This window comes from Dipteris shenzhenensis, chromosome 13 (assembly GCF_047967505.1).
Source record: "Dipteris shenzhenensis isolate YYH24624 ecotype China chromosome 13, Dip_SZ_1.0, whole genome shotgun sequence".
Classification (NCBI taxonomy): Eukaryota; Viridiplantae; Streptophyta; class Polypodiopsida; order Gleicheniales; family Dipteridaceae; genus Dipteris; species Dipteris shenzhenensis.
This window is the reverse complement of record NC_141608.1, coordinates 28,677,494-28,688,994: the sequence shown is the minus strand read 5'-3', so window position 1 is coordinate 28,688,994 and position 11,501 is coordinate 28,677,494. Positions and strand designations below refer to the sequence as shown.

Genomic DNA, 11,501 nt, shown 5'->3' with positions numbered 1-11,501 from the left:
GGGGTATGACTGCATGAATATTGCTGCTTTATGCCATGCTCCTGCAAGAACCTTGCAAACTCATTTGAGAGATACTCTCCCCCTCCATCTGACCTTAGGCATTTTATTTGCAGGCCTGTTTCTTTTTCAACCATAGCTTTAAAAGCTTTGAAGTGCCCAAATACTTCACTTTTCTTTTTCATAAAATACACCCAAAGTTTTCTGCTGAAGTCATCAATAAATGTGACAAAATAGTGACAGCCTCCAATAGATGCAGCTTTAGTAGTCCACACATCAGAGTGGATTAATTCCAATGGCTTTTTACTCTCTTGAACATGCCTAGGAAATGGTTTCCTTGCCTGTTTTCCAAATTGACAGGCTTCACAAACCTTATGCATTTCTACAACCTTGAATTTAGGCAATCCTGCAACAATATTTTGGGCTTGCATTGATTTAAGTCGCTGTATATTAACATGACCAATGCGTTTATGCCAGACACTCAATTCAGGCATGTTCGCATCCAACGTAAACATCCTGCCCTTCTTCTTTCCTTTTGCTATCAAGCGACCGTTATTTTTCATATCCTCAACAAAGCATCCATGAGGATTAAATCTGACCTGCAAGCCCTGCTCAACCATTTGACCAACAGAAACCAGGTTCTTGGTGATGTTCGGGACATGAAATACATCGGACAGGTATTTCTTTTTCCCATCCTGCATAGACAAAGGAATTTTACCAATTTGCACAATAGGATGTGCAGTATCATCACCAGTCTCCACAAATCCTGGTTTTTCCATTTTCCTTGCATCCTGCATCCATTCTGCATGACCTGTCAGGTGGTTTGAAGCACCTGAGTCAACATACCACACATCATTTCATTCTTCTGCACTTGTTACAGAATTGGTCATATGCTGCACCATAAGTAGATGCTCATTTCTGTCATCACCCTGTCTACTAGAAGATGCATAATTGCCTTGCTGCAATTTTCCATTCATAATGTCATTCTACTTTTTGTAGCAGTCCTTAGCCATATGACCCATTTTACCACAGTAGTAGCATTCAACATTGCTGTTTACATTTTGGCCTCTCTGCCATCCACCACGGCCTCTTTGGCTCCCCCTGCCTCTAGAGTTACCACGTCCTCCTGCATAGGACTGGTTTTCTTGAGTTTGCTGCATATTCTGATTTCTACCACAGCCTGCAGATCGGCCTCCTCTACCTCTGCCTCTACCTCTTCTAGCATTTGAGTAGAAGACAGTTTCTTTTGAAGTTCCTCCTGAAGAAGATGCACCCCCATTTCTCTACTCTTCAGAAATTAGAAGAGCAAACAACTCTTCAAAATCAGGAAATTTTTCACAGACGGCAATGGATGTCCGGAACTGTGCATAATCCTTTCCTAGACCATTCAAGGTCACAGAAACTAGATCATCATCTTCCACTGGCGACCCAATGGAAGCAAGTGCATCTGCAATTTTCTTCACCTTCATGTGGTAGTCATTTATGCTCAAATTTTCTCTCTACACATTGTGCAACTCCTGTTTGAGCTGCATTTTCCTGGCTTGCGTATTTGTGCTGTACATTTTTGCCAAAGTATCCCATGGCTCCTTTGGCGTACTTGCATCCTGAATATGCACAATCATAGAGTCCGAAATACTGATAGACAGCCAATACATAACTTTTCTAGCTCTCTGATGCCATCCTTTAAATGCCTACATTTCCTATTGATTGGGAACATTAGGAAGAACAGGTTCTTCTTCATTTCCTGTAATGAACTCCCAATAGCCTTTTCCCATAAGGAAATTCGTCATTCTAAACTTCCATGCCTGGAAGTTGTTCTTGTCAAGCTTTTCAGTGACAATCTGTGAAAGAGAATCAGATTCCATTATAGAACACTGCAAAATATTCTGTCACTGCAAAAAACACAGCTTTTGCCTCACACGAGCAGATTTGCAAAACTGACGAAAGTGGTATTTGACCACACAGTCACTTCCTAGTGACGATTTTGCATCAACAGGCAACAAGCATGATTCTTCAACTCCCAATATCTCTGCACACATGCATACGATGCAATTTCTGTGGCAACTTTTCACCGACTAGCCGCGCAGTGGTCGCACAGCAAAAACAGGGCCTTTTTCTGAGTGCCTGTGAAGAACTTCCGCCTTCAAAACGGGCCCCGAAATGGCCTCGAATTAGAAAAATAAAGTCACCTAGGGCTTCGCCCTTTTCCCACAGCATATACTGCGCTCTCGCCACACCGCGAAGGGCGTCTCAATCTGAGACAGTGTACTCTTGCACTTCTGGCTGTGCTACCTGCAGAGATTTGCTCCCAAACTTGAAATAGGAAAGCAACACTGATCTTCTTACCAGGACACCACGAACTTGGTTTGCTTTCTTGAGCTCCTTACCACGAACAAGGCTCTGATACCATGTGAAGATAGTGGGAGAGAGGGAAGGAGTCTCACTTGCGGCTTTCTCACATACACAATGGGGGAATACACACAAAGGTGGAGGCTGAAAACAGTTTTCCTCTTCTTAGTTGTGAAAGCCAAAAGAACTCAAGTACAAAGAAATAGAAGAACCCTATATGTGGGTCTCAAACCAAACTCAACTAACTAAGGTGGCATACTAACTAAGCCACAAACTAGAGTAGATAAGGATAGCTGTCATCTAGCTATTATTCGTGGGCGGTGTACCAACCGCATCTCCAGCTAACAAGTAGGTGACATAAATGCACAACGGTCACCCTGGCATATCGCGAGTGGAGCTCGATATCTCAACAATTAGAGTAGATTAGGGTCCATAGGAGAGCTCGGTCCATGCGCTTTCACATGGTATTAGAACCAAGTTCTAGCTCTCCTAGATTAGATGTAGATTTCTTGATTGAGATCTTGAGAGCTTCTCAAGTGTTCTTGTGAGAGTTCACTTCTGTAGAGAATTTTGGTTCATTGTAAGAGATTTCCACCCATTTCTATTCACTGAGAGAGAGAGTTTCTATTCTTTGATTGAGAGGTTGAGAGAGAGCACTTTCATTCATGTTGTTCAAGAGAGAAAGAGTTTACTCTTTCATTGAGAGAGGATAGGTATGTGTGAGAGAGAAGAACTACTCTACTCCTGTTACTGAAGAAAGCCTCAAGCACGAGCTACATCAAAGGTTGGGTCTCATTGCACGAATCTATCTCAGAAGCCCGTATAGCTTTAACAAGCCTCAGCAAGCTCCAAGAAACACCTTTGCTACTCCATTGAACAGCAACAAAGTAAGAAACGGCACACAACTTCAACAATCAACAATGTCTCCAGCAACCTGTAGCCTACAACCTTCTAAATCATGGTGTGCTACCTTTTTGGTTTAGACATGCCGCCCTTTCCAGATCCAAGCTATGCAACCATCCCGTGCTTCAGCTACTACAAGTGATCATCCCAGTATGCATCTACCTCACAACTGCTCTCGATTGCATGCTGCACAATAGACTCCTTTTCCAGTGTCCACGGACTGCTAATAGATGCCAACAGCCCCCACAGTGCACCGCTCCAGGCCTGAGAGGCCTTGCAACGTCCGACTGCTTCAGCCTCGAACTGTCAAGCAGCCTCGAATGGCTGTGCTCCCACAAGGAGCTCTCAGTAGTGCATCTACACCAGCCCGGCTCTATGGCACTCCTTGCTCTGTGGCTGTGCAATAAAACTGTAGGTTTCTCCATTAGCGTAGCTCCCCTAACGTCAGGGATCTCCGTCAGCGCAGCTCGTAGTTCCTGAACTCCTTCGTCGCCGTCATCAGAGAAGCCTCAAAGATCTTCTTTCTTCCTTCTCTAAGGCTTACCTTAGGCCATGTGGTAGTCCCTTGATAGGACACGTGGCAGAGAAGGTTGGTTGTGGGTAAGTTAACTTGGTTAAGTTTATAGTTGCGCTTAATTTAGTTGGACCATGGTTAAGTTTTCTTAACCTTGGCTTAACCTATTTGGGCAGAAGAATGCCATCTAAGCACATAGTAACCCTTGCTAAGCACAGTATGGAATTCTGCATGTGAATCTCTGTGCCACATTAGCAAAGGCCTTCTCTTCTTCACAAAATCTTCGACAAGGCATAACTTGCAATCTAGGAGGAATTTGCACACGCTCCAAAAAGGAAAAATAACCAAATTTATGAGCTTTACGTGCCTGTCAACTCAGATTTTCTATATGCAATTAGACACTGCCAGATTTGAAAGTATCGTCAACTGGTAAGACCTTTGCAATGGCAATATGCACCCTAACTGTTGAGAAATTCACCAGGGAAGGATTTCATACCTGGTCTACACAAATGAGGTATCTCCTGATGCATCAAAAGCTTTGGAAATTTGTAAAAGGAGACATACCCACAACACAAAATGATGCATGGAAGGAAAAAGACGAAGCAGCACTATCACTCATTGGATTGCACTTGGGTCCAAACATAATTCATCATATAGACTCCAAGGATCATGCCAAGGATGCATGGGATGAGTTGAACACAGTGTTTAGTGCAAAAGCCAAAAACCAAGAAATCCATCTTAAGATTGAATTCTATGGTATGCACATGGGCTTCAATGAATCCATGGCACAATTTGTCAACAAAATCAAAAGCATTATGACCCAAATAGAAGGCATAAATGCAAAAGTAGGGGAGAAAAATGCACTTGCAATTCTACTTAAAAGCATGCCTGCAGAGTACAGTGCACTGACAACCACTTTGAAGAATTTGCTAGATCCAAAGTTTGAGGAATGTGTATCCTCTCTTCTTGAAAAAGAAAGAGAGTTGAAGGCATCAACATTGACATCTACATGCAACAGCTATAATGAAGAACAAGCACTATTCAATAAAACATCAACAAAGTGCTACCATTATGGAAGGATGGGTCACTATCAAAGTGACTGCAAACTGAAGAACAAACCAAAGTGTCACCATTGCAAGAAGCTGGGACATAAGGAAGAAGATTGCAGATTGAAGAACCAACAAGTCAACTACACAGCATCGTCATCAAGCCTTGAGCCAAAAGGTGACATCAATGGAATGTATTGAGAAACAAAAACCTTGCCAACCTTGCCCATATTTTGTAAATCAAGCTTGACCACCTGAGAGTAGCTATGTAAGCACCCAGGGGAGGATTTGATCTTGTAACTCACATCTGACCACCTTGTAGTAGCCAAAGGATCATGGCACCAAGGGGAGGTGTTGAGAGTTGTGGTGCCATGAGCACATGTAGAGCAAAGGTATGAGTAAAGGGCAAGCTGCCACATGGCATGGAGGAGATATCCCACATGTGAGCAAGCATATGCATGTAAGTACCCTCACCTATAAAAGGGAGGTTCATTTGAAGTAATATCAATCAAGCACTTTGCACTATCTCAAGATTCTCTTTATGAGTCCAAGCTAATCTATCTTGGAACATAATTGACTTGAGTTATAGATCATGATCACTCTAAGGATTCATCCACCTTAGATTAGTGTGTCATTAGAGTAGATTAGGGTCCATAGGAGAGCTCGGTCCATGCGCTTTCACAACAGGTGCAGCAAAGATAATAGAGGTCAGTCACTCACATGAGTCTAGAGGCAAGGTTTCATATGAAGAGTCCCTGAGGGAGCAAGTTAAAGTAACATTGTCTGCCTTGGAGTCCCAGACATTACTAAGGAAATTGCAAATTTAGCAGAAGCTTCTACAACTTCGACTAAGGATCATAATATCTATACAGACTGTGAATGATGATATGAGCTAGGATGGATTTGACAAAGGATTGCATAAGTGCTTTACACAGAAAGAAAAACATGTCACTTGCACAATCATGCTTGCAGCTCTGTAGTAAGTATATCTTCCAAGGCAAATTGTATTTATGTCTTTATAGCATTCACTTTTCCATAGGCTAAGTGAAGTGGTTTTTTGTAGTTTTTTGAAAAGTCAAATCCACCAGAGCCTTCAGCACACTTTACATATAGTCGATCTGGCTATTTCATTCAAGTTGAAGGATAATAAGACATAAACAAAAAGCATTTCCAAGTGGGTTTGGTTTTGCAATCTCGATGTGATTGATATGCTTCTCCTCCCATGTTGTTCAGACTATGTTTCTTGACCTTTTCCACTAATACCCTCTATTGAAAAACTCTTGGTATGTTCAAACTCTATTGACACCCTCTTGGTCTAATCCCCTCATACTTGTTTTTCTTGTAGTAATGACTGGAGTCTAGTGCATATAGACATAGAACAAAAGTCATGTTATACCTTCAACTCCTTAAAAGGAACCCACCAAGATTTAGAATTGTATGTTAGTCTTCCACATGTTTTTGCTACAAAATGTGTTTTCTATGTTTTCTCCTAGAAAATCAGCCATATCACCTTTACATGCAAAAGTATTAATTTTACATTTTGTTGCCCAATTTAATTTAATAGTATTCATTCCCATAACCTTCATTCCCATTGCAGCTTCTTGAAAAGACTAATGGATGCACTAGACCTCCATGATCCGAATTTAAAGATGCTAGATTTAGTTCAACCAATGTCATTGCAAGTACAGTAATCATTGTCACTTTATCTATATCTCTGTCTTATTTTGGCACTCTTCTTAGTCCAAGATAGATCTTAGCATTCTTTTTTGATAAAACAGACACTACAATAGTAGGATCCTTTCACTTGTGGATGGAGGACTCTAATAAGTGCAAAATATATGACGAACACATACTTTGTAGGGATATAGCCTGAATTTGTAAGCACCTTTATTGCATATTGTATAAGAAGTTCTAAATTCAATGCATTGATACAAAGAAGATTGAAAAATACTTGTTTTTTATTGCAGATGAAAGAGAATAGTTTTGGCTCTAAATATGTAAATAGCTTCAAAGCGAAGACAATTTTGAAGCTGCTAGAGGTCTCTTCCCCTGCTTCAGTGCCAAATCAAAATTTCCATACATGGGAGGGCTCAAAAGGCCTTGAAGATCTCTGGGTTGAACAAGAGGTTGAGGAGGCCAAAAAAAATGTCCCTGTTGCTAGCAATCTAGAAGATATCCTAGAAGGTATTGGTGTTGATGACTTCCTAGAACAATTCTCGAAGGATGTGGAAGGAGAAACGTCAGTTGATCCTATCTAGGTAGAGCTACCAAAAATCCCAAGCCATGCACGAGGAGACAAAGACATCAAAGCAACACAACTCGGAGCAGAGGCACGAGGAGGTAGTGTGATTGTAGTAGGCTGATTTCAAGCCCACAAAGGAGTCAAGGCATCAAGAGGATGTACAATAACAGCCGCCTAACCAGCATGTGGAAGAAGCTAAAGACAACTCTTCTTAGAAGAAGGAGTCTTCACTGCACAAAAGTCCAAAGAAAGATTTTAAGCAACAATAGAAAAACATATGATACTTGTACTCATTTTGTATTCATACATCACATGTCAACTTCTTTTTTTTGGATTGCAAGTAATGCCCAGAGTCAATAGCTTTAAATTATCTCAATTGTTCTATTTACAATGTCCTTGCATTGAATTTTGCTTTTGCTCCTTTGTAGTATTTGCAAAAATAAATTTTTAGCAATATCATACCTTTAGAATGGAATGGCTTGTGGCAAAAGTAGAGGAATGCTTGTTGACAAGAGGGAATGGCACCTGACAACAAGAGAAAGTGGATGGTTGTTTCGAGTCACCATGCAGGAAGGTTTCAAAATGGAGCTTTGTTTCGATTTTGGGTCCAAGTCTCTTGATAGGGACAAGAGAATCAAAAAAAAAAAATCTCATTAATGGCACATGCTTGCAGCAACATAAAGTACTATTTTTTTCATATTTTTGTCTTTTTTTAATGGAAATTTCTACGTTATGTTGGCCTTCTCCTCATTGGTTGAGAGTCATTTTTCCCAAACCCTAAAAGGCCCCAAAATGAGCTTCCTTTTTTCCTAATGTACTTTTTCTCCATAGCAGACTTGAAAATACTAAAAACAGAGTTGTAAGCTTCACAACTTACAACAGTACGAACAAGATCCAAGCACCTCCTTTGTTTGCACAAAGCCTTTGAAGTCCTTCATTACCTACCTAGCAACTTGTTCACGTAGCCCTTTTTATCTAGGGTCCTTCAGCACTTCAATGACATCACTTGGCTTTATTAAGCTTCTGAGAACATATGAAGGTCAATATCATCCATTTCCATTGTTCCCATCATATCAGCTCCTTCCCTCCCTTCTGCACCAGCCACCCTACTCTCTTGAGCCTCCTCTTCCTCTTGCCTTGACCTGCTTCTTCTCTTTCCTCTTTCTTGCTACTCCCTCCCTCTCACTGCTCCCTCTTTGCCAACTTCTCCTTTACCTGCTCTCACCTACATTTCAGGCTACAACAGTGATATCTCTCTTTGAGTACCATTTGAGGACATATCCAACACATACCATGTGAGCTTCCAATGGCAAGTTGAATATACAATCACACGACGTTTAAGATTTAGGAAAATTCCTCAAAATGTGCTCAACAGTCTTTGATTGCAAGGGAAGAACCATCTTGACCTTTGGGTGGATGGAACCTTGTATCCTTTGGACCCTGCCGCCCAAAAGAGTCCTACAGTGCATGATCTTGTTCAGTTCGTTAGCGATGCACATGTTGGATTGCTCAATTATTGCAATTAATTGAACCACACACAAACAATGGCTATGTAAGCAAGCGAGGTGCAGAGAAACAACTAGCACATTTGGGAAATATTACTATTGTGGCAATGCATAGTAGTATGTAGAATCTTCAAATGCAAAACAAGGAACTTAGTGACAAAACCCATGCACTAGACTTGGAGCGACAGGAATTAGAAGAATCAATCCCTCATCAATCCATAAGCTCGCTGAAAGAAAACAAGCTTTGGAAAGGTCTATCCATGTCCAAGTTCAATGTGCCGTGGAGAAGGAACGGGAGAAATCAATAGAACGAGTATAAAAGTTGATGGGAATACCTTTGGGATTTAAGGAGAGGAAAAGAAATCTGCAATCTATGGATGCATTGGTGGCCATTAGTGGTGCACAAAAGAGGAGAGTGCAGGCTACAAGGTTAGTTCCCTAATGTTTCAAAAGAGGAGAGTATGGGCTACAAGGTTAGTTCCCCAATCTATGGATGCATTGGCAACCATTAGTGGTCCACAAAAGAGGAGAGTACGGGCTACAAGATTAGTTCCCCAATGTTTCAATGAAATTTCTTACTCCAAAATATTCATTGCATTGCATTGTTTCCACTACGACTCACTTGTACTCTACTTTAGGAATTTATGCCATTCTTTGGTATCAAAGCACCATCTCACCAACTGTATTAGTACCAATCATTTGATGAATCATCACGCAAATTAATTCCAACACCATTATGCTTGAGATACAAATCATATGCATCTAGTTGCAATAACACCAATCACACTAGCCACATTAGTACTAACATAGAATCACCCACAATACCAACCATCTAGCCTCACAAAACATAGCTTTAATTAGGTATCAAACCTTGCAAAATGCGTCGGCTCGAACCTCACCACATCTAGTGCTATTCTATGGATCACTTTGCAATTGCCATTACAAGAAAAGGACAACTGAAAATAATTTTTGTAACAACTCGGTATTTCCAACAATCATGCGTCTCTTCTGCAAAGTCCCACTCAAGGTCAAGTGGCTTAGTTGGCTTGTTTTCTCTTCTTTGAGATACTGATGATGGTTCTTAGATTGATTCAGCCACGGTTCTGTAGCTACCCAACACACCATATACTCGTCGTGTATACAAGCCTTACAATGTTGCTGTGTTTCAGACTGATACTTGCGTAAAGTTAAAAGGGGAGCAAGTATTGATTGGAATAATCGAAAGTTATCAGCTCACTTCCGGATGTTACAGCTAAGTAAAGCAGTTCCTGCAACGTTAAGATCAGGTTCAGAGCTTTTCAAGAGCTCAGAACCGCACATCTTGTTTGATTGGCAGTAGAGACAAATACCAGGATCACAATAGTTTCGGACAACTGCTTTATCCTATGGGAGTCCTGCACCTTTGCTCAAGGCAGGCCGAGGCGACATGGCCCTTTCTACTTTCACTCGAATGATGGAGAAGGGGAGCAGGAGGGACTTTAGCCTTTCGACGCGATGAATATATGCGAGACTGAGTATACATTGTGGGAAAGAAAGAGGAGAGATTTATAATCATAATCCTTGGCAAACAATATGACAACTTCTAGTGGACTTCATGGACGAGGAGCTAGGAATGGTGGCATGTCCTTGAACTCCTCGTCTGCTTGATGTCTCTAGTTGCACATCACTTTTCTCTCGAACATCCAATGAAGAAGAGTGCTCTTTGCAATGGTCATTGAGCCTCTATTGAGCACAATCGCTCTGAGGGAAAAGAGCTAATAGCACAATTGTTTGTCAATTACAGTGCTTTATTCTTTGTCATTGAGAAGTCCTGGGTGGTTGCCTACTAAAGATTGCCAGATTGGTTTGATACGCTTTTGGTCCAGTATACAATATGACCAAATGCTTGGGGATCTGGCTCTTCGCAGAGGCATAGACTAAGAACAAGTATGGCGTTATATGGGTGAAGCTTTGGTGAAATTGTCCAATACCTGCAGTGCCAGCTAGGAGTGTGTCTGTGATTGAACGCCATGCGAAGAGATACTTAGCACAACCTGCCTGGAATGGCCTTCTAACAATAGCGGCTGCGAGTTACAGAAAAGTTGGCACCTGGAAATATAGTGAAAATACAAGATGCCAGCTCGTGTGCTTTGGGAAGAGAAGACCATTTTCAATCATCAGCGTTGAGCCTCTGAGACAGTCAGGATAGTAAGGCGAAGGTGGTTTAGACGATCTTCCCAGGACTTCAAAAAGTTGGAGGGCAGCTGGGCTGTAATCATGGCATTATAACAATTGCTAATGAGACTGCTGGTTCTCTTGAGGATTGAAGGAGAGGCAGCAGTGAGTTATAGATGGTAACAGGTTTATAATTTTTATGTACACATTTTTTTCAACGTTCAGCGCAGCTGGTGTAGTGGTATCATAGTACCCTCCCACGGTACTGACCGGGGTTCGATTCCCCGGCTGCGCATGTTTTTCCTTTTATTCTTTTAACTTGAATATTACATACTTCATTCAATTATATAAGAATATGCGCATACCCGTTTTAAGTTGCCCCAAGTTGTACCTCTTCTTTTTGGCCTGCCCTCTTGATAGTCTTAGCAACAGTTCTAGTTTTGCAAAGCTTTGATAGTCTTAGCAACAGTTCTAGTTTTGCAAAGCTAAAAATCCTGATTATTTTTATTTGTTGGGGTGAGAATTTCCTATTGGTTGCTAGCAACTTTGGTAGGCTTGTATTTATGACTTTGGTACAAAGATGATTGGTCCAAGTATGCTCCTTGTAAGAGGCTTTAATGCATGCATTTAGTGACTTCGTCCCCCCCACCTCTCTCTCTCTCTCTCTCTCTCTCTCTCTCTCTCTCTCTCCCCCCTTGCTCTTCTCCTTTTCTCTCTCCTTTCTCTCTCCCTCTCTCTCTCTCTCTCTCTCTCTCTCTCTTCTTCTTCTTCTCTCTAGGCAAGCCACCCCC

The 11,501-nt window shown here is 41.4% G+C and overlaps 1 non-coding gene across 1 annotated transcript; it reads left to right on the top strand.

Annotated features, from left to right (window-relative positions):
* The first annotated feature begins 10,934 nt into the window (after positions 1–10,934).
* On the top strand, positions 10,935–11,005 carry TRNAG-CCC (transfer RNA glycine (anticodon CCC)). Its single transcript has one exon. It is a non-coding gene; the product is annotated as a tRNA-Gly (tRNA).
* Positions 11,006–11,501: the final 496 nt, after the last annotated feature.